A 19,409-nucleotide genomic window follows, 5' to 3' on the forward strand; every position below is an offset into this window, starting at 1 on the left:
AAGAAAGAAAGAAAGAAAAAACATTTATTGCCACACACAAAAAAAAATATATAAAATCAAAAAAAGAAAAACAGACACATACAAGGCACAAAGTGTGGCAAAAGGGAGCCAGCTCAGCGATGCAGGGACAGACTAAACTGCCCCTGCGCTGGTTTTCAGCTGGCACCTTTATGAAAAATAATAGTTAAAATTTTTACCTCTTTGCTTCTCTTATTCAAATAAAATCAAAGAAGAAAATAAATATCTGAAGAAGACATTTTGACATAAAATATTACTCGTCATTTTTAATGACAAAGTAATAGCTTTAGATAAGTATTTACAAAATAAAACAAATACCACTAATTACATAAAATGAGTTCTGATATAAACCTGGAGCTTGTATTTGAGAAGGATAAGCAGCAGGAGACAAAAGTGATAGAAGAGTGCGTGTCTTCTGAAGAGCCTCCTATGGAAGAATGGTCTTCGCTCATTCTCCAGCATCCCGTGGAAAATATCAAGATTATTAATTACAGAAAAGGTCTGTACGACCCTGGCAGCGGGGAAATATGCACAAACTATATACCTATGTCTTCAAGTTCTATTTTTCGACATCCATATTATAACTATCCAGCAATTATAGATTTGGGTGTCAAAGAGGCCCTTTTAGACCCTGAACCATTGACTATTTATCCAGAAGATGGTCAGGATTTATACTTATCATTGTGCAAAGAATGTGGATTGACCCCAATATCTAGTTTTCATCGACAATTATTGGAAGATAAAATTAATTTACGATATTACGGCGTACAACAAATGGCTTTCAGAGCGATTGCATTGTCGTTGAAGTCGAACATGTTTGTAACTAGTTTGGACTTAACTGACAATTGGATCGGTGAAGATGGATGCTTTCATTTAGGTGAAATGTTGGCGGAAAATTGTACTTTAAACGTATTAAATTTGTGTGGCTGTAGGATCGGATCTGAAGGAGCCAAACGCATGTTTATAAATTTACCAAAGAATAAAACACTTCAGGAATTGAATCTAAGTAGAAATCAGCTTTACGACGAAGGAGTTGAATATCTAGCAGTGGCAATAATTCGAGGAGCAACTGTATGTAACATCAATTTGAGTTATAATAGCTTAACGGATCAATCCGTTATACATCTCGGAGGAGCTTTAGAAATAAACAATAAAATAAGTCATCTCAATCTATCATGGAATATGCTTAAGTCTCCTAACGCTATTTTTGATTTATGCTCCAAGTTAGAGGGAAATGAGAATTTTATGGATTTAGACATTTCTTGGAATACTTTCGGTGGTAAACGAGTCGGAACTTCTATAAGCAAACTTCTAAAAAATCCGAGTTTCTTGTACCTTAATTTAAGTAATAACAAATTAAATACTCAAGTAGTAAATATTTTAGTAAAAGCTTTAAGCGAAAAGTCACTTCTTCTTTCATTAGACATGTCATCTAATCCCTTAACGTCTACTGATGCATACAACTTATTGTCAACCATGTTGAATTCCAATATAAAACTACAAAAGCTCAAACTGGATAACATACTGGTAACATCGGAGTTTCTAACTCTTCGAGATGAAATTCTAAAATTAAAATTTCGCAAAGATGCTGAAATCACTTACGGCGACGTTTACACGAAACCTATTCATAGGAGTATCGATCTAAAAGACTTAGTTCTAAATAGGATAGACTACATTTGTAGAACGAAATTTAAAAAATATCACGTTGACATAGCGCTGATAGTAATGGCGTTATACAAATTAGACAAAGAGCCAATGCCTACGAAACCATTTCTAAAAGCACTGAAGGATTGTGGATTGCCCTTGGAAGAAGATTTAGCAAATCAGTTGACAAGTTTATTTGCCGGGCCTTTTAGAAATAAATCAACAACTGTAAACATGGCGGCGATGATAGACTTCTTCAAGCGCAAGTGGCCTGACCGCAAGCTGCCGCCCACACCGCCGCCCTCGCCTCCGCCAGAACCGCCAGTCAAAAAGACTGGAAAAAAACCTCCAAAGAAACAGAAATAGTTATAGTGAAAGAGATATTATTTTTATAGCTGATATTGTAGTAATTTTTAGCATTATTTATTTGTTAATTATTAATTTAACTTTGTAGCTGTTATATTAAAAGTACCTTTCGTTATTTATTTACTGTTTACACTCGACAAGTGATTGGTAAATATTCAAAACAACAATCAACGGGATACACTTCTGCAATGAAATATTTATCATCCGTCTGACATTTTACATACAGAGGGTCGGCACACATTTTATTGCACTTGAGCAACAGAACCCTGATTTATTAATTCTCATCTGTTTGCTGGCATAATTGAAAGCAATCTAAACTACTTATTACCATCTTTCAGAAATATTTCTTAAGAAGATTTTATTACTTGTCATGTAATTGTCAATGAATAACAAAGAAATTGTCTTTAAAAAGATTTTTGAAAGAAAGAGTCACATGTGCTACGTAAAATGAGTTCCGAGAACTTGGAGGTTTACTTTGAGAAGCAAAATGAGAAGGAGGAGTCGGCTCCGCCAGAAGATTCATTATCTTCTGAAGAGCCTCCTATGGATGAATGGTCTTCGCTTATTCTCCAACAGCCTGAGGAAAATATCAAGATTATTAATTACAGAAAAGGTCTGTACGACCCTGGCAGCGGGGAAATATGCACAAATTATATACCTATGTCTTCAAGTTCCATTTTTCGACATCCATATTATAACTATACAGCACTTCTAGATTTGGGTATCAAAGAGGCCCTTTTAGACCCTGAACCATTGACTATTTATCCAGATGATGGTAAGGATTTATACTTATCTTTGTGCAGTGAATCTGGATTAACTCCAATATCTAGTTTTCATCGTCAATTATTGGAAAAAGAAATTAATTTGCGATATTACGGCGTACAACAAAAGGCTTTTAGGGCGATAGCGTTGTCATTGAAATCGAACATGTTTGTTAATATTTTGGATTTAACAGATAATTGGATCGAGAAGGATGGATGCTTTCATTTAGGTGAAATGTTGGCGGGAAATTGCACTTTAACAGTATTAAACTTGTGTGGCTGTAGGATCGGATCTAAAGGAGCAAAACGAATATTTATGAACTTACCTAAGAATCGCACACTGCGCGAATTGAATCTTAGTAAAAACCAACTTTTTGATGAGGGAGTTGAATATCTATCGGAGAAAATAAAACGTGGATCTGCATTGTGTAACATAAATTTAAGTCATAATAGCTTAACAGATAAGTCCATTATTAGTCTCGGAGAAGCCTTTAAAATAAACAATAAACTTACTCATCTCAATTTGTCATGGAATATGCTTAAGTCCCCTAACCCTATTTTTGATTTATGTTCCAAATTACAGGAAAACGTAAATTTTTTAGATCTCGACCTTTCCTGGAATACTTACGGCGGTAAACGTGTCGCAAAATCTATAAGCGTACTTCTAAAAAATCTTAATTTCGCACATCTTAATTTAAGTAATAACAACTTTGATAGTCAAGTAGTCAATATTATAGTAAGAGCTTTAGGAGGGAAGTCACATCTACTTACATTAGACATGTCATCTAATCCTTTGACGTCTACCGATGCGTATAGCTTATTGGAACCCATGTTAAGACCCAAAGTTAAGCTACAACAGCTTAAACTAGATAACATAATGGTAACGTCGGAATTTCTTACACTTCGAGAAGAAGTTCTAAAATGTCGCAAAAACGCTGAAATCACTTATGGTGACGTTATCAGAAAAACTATTCATAGGACTGTGGATATGCGTGATACAGTGCTAAATAGAATAGACTATCTTTGTAGAACAACATTTAAGAAAAATAACGTTGACATTGCGCTTTTAGTACTTACACTATACAAATTGGACCCGAAGCCGATGGATACTAGACCATTTCTGAGAGCACTGAGAGATTTTGGGCTACCTTTGGAAGATGATTTGGCTATTCAGTTGACAAAATTATTTGCGGGTCCAATGAGACCTAAATCAACGACTGTAAACTTGGCGGCGATGGTAGATTTCTTCAAGCGCAAGTGGCCGGACCGTAAGCTCCCGCCCACGCCGCCGCCCTCGTCGCCGTCCTCGCTGCTGCCTGAACCTGTTAAGAAAAGTCATAAAAAGGATTTAAAGAAAAAGAAATAGTAATTTTATAAAAGTGAAATAAGTTTTAACTTTAATTATTGTAGTAGCGTTATTTACACGTTAAAACTTCGCTTTAATTATAACAAAAATACTGTTTATTATGGGTGTTTTATTTTTTAAACGTTGTAGAAAGATGCAAACACAAAGTGCACACGGCACTTCTTCAATGAATCATCATATTGAAGTCACACTGTTAACTTTCTATGCTCTTTTAAACATAATTAAACACCAACACATTAATTAAGGGCGATTCTTAAAATTGCTCTTGTTTTTTTTTGCTACGATTCTGCGTCTGAAACATTGAATCTTTTAGAATAACGGTTATCGTGTATGCGGCGGGTGCGGGGCCTGGCCTGGACTATGCGGTGGCGTGCCTCACGCGACCATGCTCGCTTCTTTATTATTATTTATTGCTTTCCAATAATCTTCGGCTAGATATCGCGCCGGTCGCGCCACAGCAAGCGTTCCCACATGTTATTATGTAAATACGAGCGATGAAATCCCGTCCGGTGACATGTAGGAAGCCGATTACGATTAGTATATGATTATTGTTTATTTTTATTACTAAAGTTCCATTTCACACTTGAATCATAAACATTTAAAAAAATTTAAGAGGGTAATAAATATGAATTAAATATTTTAATAGCTCTTGTACTATAAAGTTTAGTTCCGCTGATAATTTATATTTTTAAACTGAAAATTTACTGTTAACATTTATTTATTATGACTTACGGAGTTTCTGTTTTCATTCAATCTATGAAAACAAAGAGTAGTATTACAGTTTTTATTTTTTAAGGCCACGCTGTAAATAGTTGATAATATTTTTTTATTTCTTTTGTTACAGGTACGTGTCTTTGGGCAAATCCAAGTGATTATTAGTGTACTTTAAGGTTTCAATTAAGTTTAAGAATAAGTAAAAACCATTAACATTGTTTCATTTGTTTAAAATATGCCGCGCAATTTATTTAGTTTAATTAGATTAAGTATACTACGAATTAATAGACTGCAATCTAGTTCGTGATTTATGAACAGTTGTGCAAATGACCGGATGTCGGATTCTTTCTTGAAATCTTGTTCTGTGCTGACGAAATCGCGTAGGAATGATGTTAATGTTTGCGGCATAATTTTTTTTTCTTCTAGGCATTATCGAGAGTGTCCGAATTCGCGGAGTGCCTGGGGCAATATTTATTTAGTGAATAGAAAGTATTCGAAAAGTTGTTGGCGCCGCGTGGGCGTTCGTTGATTAGGAATTCGTACGTCGTTCGTCCGACGTACGGACGGCAGTGTTTACACTTTTACTTTTCGTATATATTTTCTCTAGAATCTATGTACATTATAAAGCGATGTATTTTGTAAATTTTTAAAGTATTTTTCAAACTTTAATTGTTTTAAATAGATTGTTGTAACTTATACAAGATATTTATAATTCACCCTGACAACTGACTAGTAATTTAATAACTCTTGTATAAGAAAAATTCCATTGATTTACACGCGTAAAAAGACAAACGCGTACCGACATTGTATGTTATTAAAGTCCATTCATTTTAACAAAACACATGTTTTATTTTCATTTCTCTGAAATTGAAAGTCCGCGTCGGCCGCGATAATTTCTTATGTCGTAACTCAATGTGGAATAAGATCGAACGGTGCGGGCTCGGCGGGTTGCGGACACGCTCTGTATTGCAAGATTCAAACTTTATGGTAGCTCTTGGTTTACTGAAAACTATTGTCTTCGCAGATAAGCACCAAATTATTGCGTCAAGAGGAAAGTTTTCATAAGGGCATGGTTTACTTTCCCGCTGATAACTAAATTTGTGATTTTTAAAGCGTTTCGTGTGAAATTCCGAGCCGTCATAAAGATTGAATAGCATTTTACTCAAGATCCGATTTAAAATTGCTTTTAGCAACGGCGCGGCAATTTGTAGAAAAGCCTGAGGGGTTGTTTTCTTTTTTAATAATTCGAAATATCAGTCGTCCGCTTTTTTATTTCATGAAATAATTAATAATGATTATAGATACATTCTATATTGATATGAGATAAAAATTAAAAATAATAAATACTTGACTACTAAGTAGGTCTGTTACAAATATGAAAAGGTAAAAACTAGTCATACCAAGCACTAATTAATTAAATATTTTATCTGAATTGTGAAATAAAACTGACCGTACCCAAATCCGTCATCGCCAAAAATAGAGAAGAGAAAGTTGATTTTATATATTTACGAAAAGAATTCAATAACTAATTAGTTATATGCTACTGATTTGATAAATATCTGATCATTAAAATGCAAGCAAAAGCCACGTGAACATAGAACTTGTATACACGCGTATTTATGTTTCGTTGCGGCGCATCCCTAACTAGGACACCTGTTGAGAAGTCGGCGGCTGACCTTTGAGAGTCCCCACTCTCCCCCCCGTCTCTCCCCCCACGACTCACCGGCAAAAGTAAAAGTTGGACGCGCACTGTTGAAGGCGGGTCGTGCTTAGTTATACTCTCTTTTGATTACTTCTTTCGGCTATTTTTAACAGTGTTTACATTCGCAATTAAAATAAGTACATATCATTTAGTATGATCCTTAAATTGTCTTGTTGGTTCTTATAATGTGTCAAATATTGCTTTGTCGATTGCGACATTTGACACAGTTTAATAATGTCTACGTCAATTTAGCTATAAGCAATAAACTTCCACCTTAATCATCGACACGGTGATTTGTAGTACTAAATTCTGTAATATTATTTGCAATTCATCGACTAATGCTGGCTAAGTACAAAACGAGTAAATAAAGGGACTTGTGCGGCCTCCCGCGTCGGTGCCCCTAGGTAACACTAATGAATTGAGATATTTTTCTCCGTAGTCCGTCTATCAATCAATCGGGCGTTTCGCAATGATCCGCTGCAGGCCCTCGCAGTCGGTGCATGCGTTACTGATTGCGAGCTGTCCGTTTCGCACCCCACTACCATTGTGATTCATGTTACATCGTTTATCTGACACTAAATGCATATATAATACTAGCTGTCGCCCGCGACTCCGTCCGCGCGCAGTTAAAAAAAAAAAGAAAAAAAAAGAAAAATAGATGTTGGCCGATTCTCAGACCTACTGAATATGCTCACAAAATTTCATGAGAATCGGTCAAGCCGTTTCGGAGGAGTATGGCAACGAAAACTGTGACACGAGAATTTTATATATTAGACTTTAGTTCCATACTTTTAATGGCCGAATATCCAAAAAAACACGTTGATGAAATACGAAGATAAACAAAAGAAAGACGTTTTCATACTATGACTGTCGAAGTATCCATCCTTCACTAGTTATCAAATCTGTTATTTTGAAATGTAAGTATTTGCCAGTTAAACTGTTTAAATGTAACATTAATAGAGCATAGTTATATCTGTCGTATGAATCGCACAACTCATCCCAGTTATACCTACATATCAAAATGTCACCGACAAACACATTGATATTCTAGACCATAGCCCGATCATTATACATCGTAAAAACTATGTAATAATTATTATAGCTTTGTACTCTCGGTTCAAATGAATGACTCGAGCCCATCTGATTCAGAATAAAAGCCACACCTGACCGACAAACCGCATCAAATAACGTAACATCTTCTGAAGGTTAAATCTCGTTACGTTATTGCAACCATTCTATACCCGTAGATCAGCGAGCTAATCTAACCTCCAGTGAACTTCAAACTATTGAACAAGAACGCGAAAAAACTTATAAACTAACGAAACAATATGTTTTTTATATTACATCTTTACATCTTCTATCTATATATATAAAAGAAAGTTGTGTTAGTTACACCATTTATAACTCAAGAACGGCTGAATCGATTTGACTGAAAATTGGTGGGCAGATAGCTTAGAACCAGGAATAGGACATAGGATAATTTTTACCCCGTTTTCTATTATTTTTTTTTATTTCGCGCGGACGGAGTCGCGGGAAAAAGCTAGTAGTATATAAAAGAAAGTCGTGTTAGTTACACTATTTATAACTCAAGATCGGTCGAACTGATTTAGCTGAAAATTGATGGGAAGGTAGCTTAGAACTAGGACGGACGGACATAGGAACTTTTTTGTCTTGTGCATTTTTTTTATTCCGCGCGGACGGAGTCGCGGGTAAAAGCTAGTATTTAATATGATAACTTCAAATCTATATAACTAACTAATAATAGAGTAGGGAGAAGTAATTGCTCTTTGGACCAAGTATGACTGCAAGTGGCTCGATACATCGAAAGAGTATATAACCTAAAAATTAAACTGTAGATAAAGACTAACTGTTGGTTTCCGAGACCAAAATCTCTGTAAACATATCGTCATCCTTGTCATTATCTTTAACAAAACAGAGATAACAATAGTTTTAAACGGTGATGTTGTTCTCAGAAAACCACCTAAAAAAGAAAACTATAAAGTTATTTTTAGTAAACATTTTATAAAATATCATAAGCAGTAAAGTTTGAAAAGCATTGAATCAATTCTAGGATATATTGTACTGAGATGTGAGCGAGCCATTACTGCGGTGATTGCGTATCGCCGACGCCGACGCCGACGATTAGGATGCGCGTGCGCCGCACAAAGGCGCCGGCTATGGATCTAATCCCGGATTAGAGGCGATGATCGGATAGCCACATCTCTTTTACTAGCGCGGATAGTCATTTTGACTAAGAACTAACCTTGGGCAAACTTTATTCTTTAAAATTTAAAATAAAAAGTATTCTATAAAGACTTTTGTTTTTTTTTTTCTTTTTAGCAAGAAATTCTATAGTTAAGATATTTGAATCCTATAAGGTAAATTGAAACTCTTTTTAGAACCGAATCGATGTATTTTTATTCACATCATTTGAAGTTTACCTACTCTACTATTTTACGCTTCAATTATATTAAAAGTTATTTTTCCATCTTACAAATACACCGCTTTGGTATAAATATAACCTAACAATAGTGCCAGAACAATATGAATGTATGGTGCGCGTGCGCAGGCTCATTTTGTCGGGACACGTTCACGCAACTCCCACCGCGAGCTTATGTTTCGCAATAACGCACCCGGAACTATTGGAATTTATTTTAATTTATATATTGTTTGCCGACACGTTGTGGCACTTGAAATATAATACTTCCTACATACAACACCGAATTGAAATGACTGACTTTAATATTTAAAAAGAAATCTTAAACTCCGACAAACATTTGATTGATTTCGACACTTTCCGGACTTCAGGGTCGATTTTCGAAATATTACCATGCAGTTCGATTTGCACAAGCGTTATTAAATAGAAACCCGTGTCCAAACTATACAAACAATACTGGTAATATAATTATAAGGTCCGATATTAAATTTAATTACGAGACGAAGAGACTGCGCGGTTTCAGGCGCGCCCGAGTTGCGCAAACACACCTGCGCGCAAAAACTATTGTCAGATGTTTGCGCGTGCGCACCGCTGTCATGGATATTTTTAGACGCTCATCTCGAGCCCTGGTAATTAAAACCGGTACCAGTTTAATGATGTGACAAAAACTTGACACTTACGGGCAGATGATTCCGGACTACGAAAACAGTTCTGTTATGTGCGTTAAAATAACTTTGAATAACTATGTTTGTAACATTGTACAATTGTACATCATTATAAAAAACTGGCAATTAACATTTATTCGTGTAACTTTAAAATTAAACTTTGTACAAAATTAAAATAGCATTTATTGTCTGTAGTTATTAAAATGCAAATTTAATTCCAAATGTTTTCGTTTTCAATAGCCTTGTTTTCTTTTTTTTTCTTAAATTTAGTTTTGTGAATCTTAAAATTTGTAGTATAAAGTTTGTCAATATATAAATAGTAAATGAAATAATATGAGTGTATCGTGTATTGTGATAATTTGTCCGTCGATGTGTTCCCACGCGGCTGCGAAGGCCGGGCACGATCCGCGTCGGCTTGTGAAATATTTGCATTCAATCATACCACACAAACAAATACTACGGTTCACAGTTCATCTACAACTCCGTGTTCAACATCTCAATGCTGCCAACTTAATCGTTACGTATTTATTTTTATATTTGTTTTGTTGTTATCATTAATAATTTATTATTTGAAATATCATTTTTAAGTCGATTTAATCTTCAAGAAAATAGGATCTTAAATTGTTTAAACTTTAGTGAGACATAAAAATTAATTCATTAAGAAACGGCTTAACTCACGTGTGATCATCCGGTGAGGGCACTGACTAGTTTCGGACCCATCGGGGGTCCATCTTCAAACTAGTCGGTGCCGTCACAGGACGATCACATGTGAGTTAAGCCGTTTCTTAATGAATTAAATAGGATCTTATTTATTAGATCACTTTATTTAACACAAATATAACAATCCGTCTTCATTATTAATTGTTGTTAGGCTTCTATTTCTCTGTGTATTAAGCTTACTACTACGAGTATAATAATGAAACATATAAAGAAGAGAATAAATACATAAAAACAAACAAACACGTATAACATGACACGTGCACATTTGGCAGGTGCGGACGTTGATGGATTATTTGATGAAGCAGTTGGGCAAACGTAATCACCCTGTGTTTTATTTTGTTTGTAAGGTCAGGTGCACATGAGATAATTGTTGCTTTGTACAGTTATACGCGGTGCAATACGAAACAAGACGTACAAGGACCGCAGTCTGCCTTTTAATATGTTGTTACACATTGCATTACCTTAATATTAAACGGTTAAATATTTCAAGATGTTAACGTATTCTACGTTTTATTTTATAATTATCCAACACCATATAATTTACAGAAGTCGTAAACACAATCTCATACAGATAACGAGTTTTCCGTACCTTTTAAATTGTTAGAACCTTTAAAAACACAATCCTAAAGATGACCGATTACTCTTAACTTTTTGTAGTTTTTTCTAAACTTATCCAGAATTAAACACAGCTAAAATGCCGACAGGATAAAGGCGTAACAACAACTTAGCTACCGTCATCATTATTCATTCGAATGAAATTAAAAAGCGAGGTCACTGAAACGTACACAAAAAGAAATATTCTAACTCACAATAAACGAAATAAAACTCGAATGATATTATAAGAAACATCAGAAAGGCGAAGTAATGTACTCGTACAATCAATTTTAATACGTACTGCGGTCCTCGCTAATTGTCCCCGCGGTCCTGCGGTCCCTGAGGACAAATGACCGCCGCGAGATCCTCGCCCGTTAATGGCTTGAAATCTCCATGGATTGGTCACGGACTGCTTTGTTATTACCTGATCCCTTCCGCCTCGTAATTGACTACGGCGGAATATGAATAGTAAATAGCCTAGATTGGAATAGAACACGCAACTACAGAGGGAACAAACTAAATTGATTTTTAAATTACTTTAGTTAGGCTTAATTATTTAAATTAATAGTTGATTGATGAAAAATATAAATTAAATTGTTCATGAGCATTAAAACAAAGACATAAGAATGAATATACGTTAATCAAAATGATCAAAAAGCGTACTTGCGATATATTCATGTAATACTTTTAAATTGGTCGGTAAATTTTATTACGTAATGTAAATTGTCAAGCGAGATGTATAATCTTTGGGCGCGTAGCTTTCATCCCGTCGACTGTAATTACACCGGTGGGGATCTGATAGCACGGTAAATTAACAGAGCCAAAAAAGGAGAGGTCGGCAGTGTGCGGTCGGTGTGCAGCGCGCCCGAGCCGCCCAAACACTGTCCATTACTAAAGTACCATACGAGATCGAAGGCTTAAGGAAATCGCCGGTCGCCGACACCTTATTTATGCTTTCGATTCGGCCGCTTTATTTTCCTTTTGTTATGGCAGCTTCTCAGAATCTTTTAAGGAATCTTTCAGTAATTATTTAACCACACATCACGATTTCATTCTTTTTCTTTTATAAAATTACTAGCTGTCGCCCGCGACTCCGTCCGCGCGGAATTAAAGAAAAACCTAATTAGTAGTAGCCTATGTGTTCTTCCAGACTATGCTCAACCTCTATGCCAAATTTCACCGAGATACATGCAGCCGTTCCGGAAATACTTTCAATCAAACATACATCCATCCATCCATCTAGACATTCGCACTCATAATATTAGTAAGAATATAGTCGCTGTATTGATAATGTAATTAAATCACATTATCAATACAGCGACTTATATATTAGCTCTTTATAAAACTAAACTATGAATTCACACATTTCATGAACATATATTTTTAATCAAGAAAATCTGTAAAATAATAAAAAAACTTTAAAAACCAGTTCTTTCAAAAAAAAAATACTTAAAATATATGATAATCTCCGACAGTTTGATCTTACCGATAAAAGACAATAAATTTGATGAAGCCTTTTAAGCCAAAATCGGTCAACTTTAGCGTATAATGACTGCAAATTGGTCGGATCAAGTCCCCCGAGGAACGTGGAATTTTAAAGCGGCCGGACACCGGGCGACTCGTTTATACGCATTTATTAATCTTTCCTGAAACACGCAATAACTGTGATATAATATGCTTCGTTTAAGGTTATATGACATGTATGGTGACATGGTTAGGTGACATGAATAGAATTACCCCATTCTATCAGCCTAAGTGTATTGCCTGCGCATCACGTACGGTGCGGTGCCGAGTCTGCGCCTGATTGGGTTCCTTGTCCGAGCTTTGTTTTTGCTTTTTAATTCTACCCTCTTGCGGTTACGGGCAGGAAGTTTCGTATAATATCTTTCTAACTTAGTATTATGCGACGTACACATCTGTACGTCTTATTTTGAACTAATCTCTCAAAGGTTCAAAATTATCCTGTGGAACATTTTTAATGCAGTTAATCTGTATTTTATTTTATTAACCTGTAAAATAAAGAAATAATAATTTTTTTTAACATAACTTATAAAGCTATTTCATTACGCAATGTTGTATACAGATCAATAAATGACCATCAATGAAATAGCTTAGATTAAACGCCACATTACTCGTCGCTGCAGGAACAGAGGGTGCAAAGAAAAAACTATCCCGTAGCCTGCGGTTTCTCAGATACATTACTGTTCCCATGTATTTAAGATTGTTAGCGATGTTTTTTTAACCTTTTTCCCGTCGAGACACTACGGCGCGGTGTTTTTCTGAACACAAGCGCCGTGGCTCTTTGATGCCATTCTAATGTCCTTTGAAACGATGTATAATTGAATTTTGATAATTAATTAGTGAATGTTTATTAGTTACAAACTTCTTCTCTTTCTCCATTCTTTATAATATCCGTAATTAATTGTGTTTTCACTGTTCCGTAATTCAGTCTTTGTGTTTGACATTATTTAAATTCATTTGAAGTTTTAAGAACACATTTTGATAAAGATAGGTCTTTTTGACTAGTTATATTATGCTTTTGACCTAATACCAGCTATAGTCAAATAAGGGTATTTGAGCCGGTGAAAAAGGCGTTGCCTTCGCGGTTAGGTCCGTGAGAATATATCTTAAAACTACAAGAGAATAGAAAATGGCGTAAAAAAATCATAACATGCCAGCTAAAGTACGAAAACGATTTAGTGACACTTTTTTTATTTTTACAGGGGGGCGCTAGTGATCTGTCATAATTTGGTTTGACTTTTTGCCCAACGGGTCAGATAGCTTTGTCGGTCTAAAAACGCATACAGATAAAATCATAAACGTTTGCAACACATACCGTGACATCTAGGTATCTAAGGAGTAGAAAGGTGTCGGCAGCGACATATTGCGAGAGTGATACAGTGATGGACAATCAAAGTTCACAGCGCAAGGACTGCGTAAACGTGTTGCGCGTGCGCACCGTGACACGCTGCCTTTAGATCTCGCAGATAAATCTTCATCTGATTGTAGATACGTAACTACTGTCTCTGGCCGGCTCAAGCCCTTGTGGAATGTTTTCAATTGTTAGTCATTTAAAATATAACGAATATATGTAGCCTGAATACCTTCTAAAATCAAATCATCTCTATTTTGGTTGTATTTTTATGCAATAAAATTATCTACAACATTTACTTACGAAATAGAGTTTCAAAAACTATTGTTTGTTAAATGTCATCAAGGATTCGTGAGTTATCTCAAAGCATAATGTAAATTGAGTTGAATGTCCTATTACTAAAGTTGAATTTAGAATAACAGTTAAATTAGATCTGTGGCAATTGAGAGCACAAATTGCATTCGTTAAACAAAGGTCGCATCAATTCTCGACATTGAAGCGAAGGACTCTGAATAAAAACGTCCTCCTCGCCTAATGCGGTAACGCAACCGAAACCTGATCGCAAGAAAATCTTTACGAGTTCACCAAAGAGAGAGTTGAGGCATTGAAAGAAATTAGTTTCCTTTTAACGTCACATTGCCCTTTTCCAGTCTAAGGACTCAAGCGGACATGTCCTTAGGTTCCAAGCGAGCTTTTTACTACTGAGGAATGATGGCCCAGGACAATTTGTTTAACTTAATTTTTAGCATCTGTAAACAACTGCTTTAATTTGTATATTAATTTAAAAGTTGAATTTAAGGCAAGTCAGGCTTTTTATCTTTTTCTTCCATCTAACAATTAAGTAACGTATTTTGTCTAGTTTAGTCTACCTAGAATATTCATCAATCACATACACTGTAGAATGTGTATATTACAAAAAAATAGTCCAATTTTCAACAGCATCGCTACATGACCTGTATATTTTTATTAATTTATTGCCTGTCAGTCTGTAACGACCTATATAAAAATCCCGGACCCGCCGCAACGTGGACTTGACAGACCCAGGTCGCTACTAACAAGGCGGGGGTAACTTACATGTACCACTTATGTTACAATAACAAATACGGAATTTTAAGGAGATATTTTTTTATATTTATTATTTTAAGAGTATCCAAATACTTTTGAGAATTACACTTAAATATTTTCAGCTTAACTCGGCTCATTTACCTTTTTTTTTTCGTAAAGTGTCTCTTTGCTCTAGGGGAAAGAAACGTCATATGTTTATTAAAGTCAGATCCTGTTTTTATTTGTTACAAACTAAGAGTTATTAAGTTAAAATATAAAAAATTGTTACTTGTCAGACATTTTTGATTAACAACAAAAACCAGAAGAAAATAAATCAAGGATATCAAAATGAGAGATGTTCCATGTGAGTGCAGGGTTACAATTATCTTGGATCACTCAGAGGTCCGGGGATTATCTAATGCGTGTCCCGGCCATTATTTTTTAGGCGTGACGGCGTGCGGGAAACGCGGTGGGTTGTTATTACCCCCCGCCTGCCCTCTACATTCAAAGGACAAGGGCTATCCTGACCGCCGCAGCCCTTGTCAGCGCTCGATTCTTCTCGCAGCGGTGTCTTTGGTTTGACTTCGAAGTATATTTTGTTTGACGTTACTTTTACGTTCGTTTTGACGTGCCATTTCTAATCGAGGATAAGATGTGAAATAAATACAACAAGAAATGAAACTCCAGGATATGTATCTAAACAAACTCTTTTGATAGAATTTTTAGATAAAAGTATTACTACGTATCACAATGATCCTTTTTTAGTAAAACTAACTAACTAAAAAACTAAACATATTTCATTAAATCTTCCTTGTTCAACCCTTATTCATCATAATTCCCTATAACTTATAAATCATAAATCCATAAAAATACGCCTCCAATGGGGTAGGAAATTTTAATGAATTCAAGCTCGTAACAATTTTACGGATCCCGAAACCCATTGCGTTCATTTCCTTTTACATTTTTTTACTTGCTCCTTGAAACAACTTTTTTTTTACTATCATCTAATGACTTTGAGCATTTCTTAGATAATGTCTCTAAAAGGATTTGTTGGAGCACTATGACATAAAAGTAGAAGATATGAAAGGTAAATAGTCTCAACCGTCTAACATCGAATTCCTAATACATATTTTGAAAACTGTTTTTATTTTTATAGAAAACATTCCATTTGTTTACTTATTACTTCGATACCTGCGAAAAAGTACTTAATATTTCAAAATGTACAACATAAAATTTAAGAATTACCCCAGAATGCACTCAAATCATCTTCTCTTACGTTAAAGGTGACCAATCATGACGTTGGGTTTCACACTTACACAAACACTGACTCAAAAACATATGTGATCCCTCTTTTACCCCTTTGAAAAAAGGTAGACAACAACCATTTTAATAAAGTGTTTCTGCAGTGAATTCTTACAATCAGACTAGTTTATAACAAATGGTATACTATACATTATTGGAGTCGTTCTTTTCTCGCCGGTGTAATTGTTAGCTACGCTTCATCTGTTAAATGTATTTGAATTTAAAGCAATCCTTTTATTAATCCTTAAAATTAATATCCATCCCTCCCCGACTGGGAATTAATGCGCCACGTCTCAGAGAACTACGGTGTTATATTCGATCCATTACTGAGACATTTATTAAAAACTTTAGAATACCTTGCAATATTTATACCATTGACTATAGTTCAAATTTAGTTTAATGTCTTTCATAGTACACAATTTCCATTGATTTATCCTTCTTTTACAAACTTAATCACACGAATGCTTTGAATGTGTATGTATTAAAATAATACTAAAGTTGGTATCTAAAAAGTAAACAAACGCCGCACACTCGTAGCTAGTCCCTTTTTATAGTTTCTTGTTTATATCCGTATCTCTTGGGTGATTGATGGCCTCTATGCGGCCGCGGTCCATCTTTAATGGACTTCTGACGTTGATTTAATAAAAACCCTTCATTATACCATCAAAAGACGTTGGCCCCGACACCGCGCGGTCCCCATGTGGCCACGGTTACGCCGTGATTATACCGTAATCACCTATCAAAGTACTAAACCAAAAGTCATTACCGAATAGAAAGCCATTGCAAATAACTACGTAAAAATGTTGACGCAGCACGAGCCGAAATTCTTGCGTGGCTTCAAAAAGCCATCTGCCTTATTTTGACCATTTATCAGGACCACCGAGGCATCGGACGTTTCCAAAAATGGTCTTAAAGGTTCTTTGAGCACATCGCAATCAGATGCCGCCGCGGGCTCCCGGCCGCAATCACTCACGGAACACGGGGGACCAGGATGTGGTGGCGGCCATCTTGAAAATATTATTGGGTACCCGGGTACATTTCGTTAGCCGCTCGCCCATAAAAATGGACTGCCCTTTTTTCATGTCAGACCTTTGATGGATAATTCGGCTGCATACTCAATAAAGATTTGTTTTGCTCGATTGTTGCTACCGAAATGATGGGTTCGCGCACACTTCACGCAATGCATGGGCAGTTTGAAAACAGTTTTGTTTTACTCATCTTTCTTTTTTAACTTGCGGTTGGTTAATATCGGTTTAATTCAGAACGAAACGTTTAATTTAGTGTAACATACACTTTTAAGTTACAAATACATTTGCTTTAACTTTTTACGTATTTGACAAAATGTATTTCCACGGTTCCGCTATTCGGTAAACAAACATTGTTTGGCACAAAACGTTATGTATAGTTTGTCATTTAAAGACCGAGTAAAGAGCACATTCCGGCGATATTTTAAACAAACTTTGGCAAGGCAAACATCAAATACACAAGCGATATCTTCAAACTTGATTTTTGACTTAAAAGAGTATACATTAAAGAGACATGTTCAGAGAAACCTGAGCATTTTCAAATGTTTTTTTTTTTTATTTCATCTAGTCTCGGATTCGACATCTATTATTATTTAATGTACGTAATTCTTGGGTATCTTTGTAAGCGAAAACAATAGAATAAACTTTTTAATCAATCAAGTGTTGCGAGAGATCGGCCGTTAGTTTTAGCGGCGCATGTTGCGCAAACATCGCAATTGTCTTGTCTTGTATTTGTTCGGAGGTTTTTTTTCTCCTGACAAATGAATTGCCATATTGCCCTTGTTTTTATCTGTTCGATAAAATCTAGAATCAACATCAAATTGTTATGTAACCTACTATGCAAGATATTTGTGATAAGTTGAAGGGCACTTTCATGGTGACTTTTAAAATAATCTTAAAACTAATATGGTATATAGAGGATAATCATTTATCGTGGGTTTCTGATCAAAATCTCTGTTAAATACATATTGTTATATTATAAAATGTTGGTCTCAGAAACCTACGATTAGCCTGTTTCCTTTAAAGTCAAGAGAACTTCCACAACATTTTTTACTTATTAATAAATTTTTATCTTACTATTTTAAAGATTAATCTATTATCGACATAAATAATTTCTATTAGTTTTATATTATTTTACGATGTTTGATATAACCACGACGGCCACGACTAAACCTAGATAACTTATAGTTTACGTGTCTGCATTGGCAATACATAATTCCGTAGTGCACTTGTGAAAGTCAGTAGCTACGCCGACGTCCATTTTACAAATTGCAAAAGTTTTTGTGGGAAAATTTAGCTCATGTTTTCCAACATTAATTGGGAGAATAATGAGGCAAATCAATGTTTGTGTAACTTGAAATATTACTTTGTGTGTTTACTTTTGAGTGTATTTTAGTTGTTCAAACATTTTAAAATTTATCAGGGAAAATTAGAGCCTCGAATTTATTTTTCTCTGTAGTTAAATGCCATCTAATCAATAACACTTCTCTTCTGGAATTTCAAATATTATTGTTAATAAAATTGATAATTTCAAAAATCTCAGTCGTGTCAGCTATATTTTTTTTAATTAATTTAATCGAAATTCATTAATGTGGCATATATAAAATGTGAACACCAAGCACTTATTCAACTCTACAACTTGAAAGGGACGCTGATGACTTTATAATTTGTCCGGATGTTTTACTGGTACTATTGCGACATTTGTTTCCGGTGTTCTAAATGTTATATGACACAATGTTTCCAGTTTTATAAATAGAACAATTCCTGCCGATGACTTCTGTCATCGGACAACATGACAGACCGCCAGGTTCCATCCACGACCGTGTGGTTTTCGCGAAACTTTCTTCCTGGCACGGCCGCATTGTGGTATTGTCTGTACTCAGCGGTATTTCCAAAGCGTTACTACTTGAGGTCCTTAAAAACCGAGCGTATCTCGTTCCATTTGCGGTAATGATCACCTCAATGTTCCCGATGCTCATTTGCTTCCTTCTAATACAAAAAAAAACTTAAGAGGTGTCAAGGGACACCCGGATGGAACGAAGTTCCTTTCAATTAATTAGTGAAGGAACCAATGTTTATTCTATGAATAAAAAACTTAAGTCTTCACAAGAAGTACATTTTATTTCTATGAATTTTCGTTATATGTATATTGTCACGTCGTTGCCATGATGATATAGCA

The 19,409-nt window shown here is 35.3% G+C and overlaps 1 protein-coding gene and 1 long non-coding RNA gene across 2 annotated transcripts in view; one reads left to right on the forward strand and one right to left on the reverse strand.

The window, feature by feature from the left end:
* Window positions 1-4,105, reverse strand: part of LOC106720729 — a 59,964-nt gene extending 55,859 nt beyond the window's left edge. Inside the window, exon 1 of the long non-coding RNA XR_001357470.2 lies at window positions 3,867-4,105. This is a non-coding gene — a long non-coding RNA (uncharacterized LOC106720729). The remainder of the gene's footprint in view (window positions 1-3,866) is intronic.
* Window positions 1-19,409, forward strand: part of LOC106720728 (protein outspread) — a 221,741-nt gene that overhangs the window by 152,660 nt on the left and 49,672 nt on the right. The gene's annotated exons all lie outside the window — the stretch shown is intronic.

The sequence above is a fragment of the Papilio machaon genome, chromosome 4, assembly GCF_912999745.1.
Source record: "Papilio machaon chromosome 4, ilPapMach1.1, whole genome shotgun sequence".
Lineage (NCBI taxonomy): Eukaryota > Metazoa > Arthropoda > Insecta > Lepidoptera > Papilionidae > Papilio > Papilio machaon.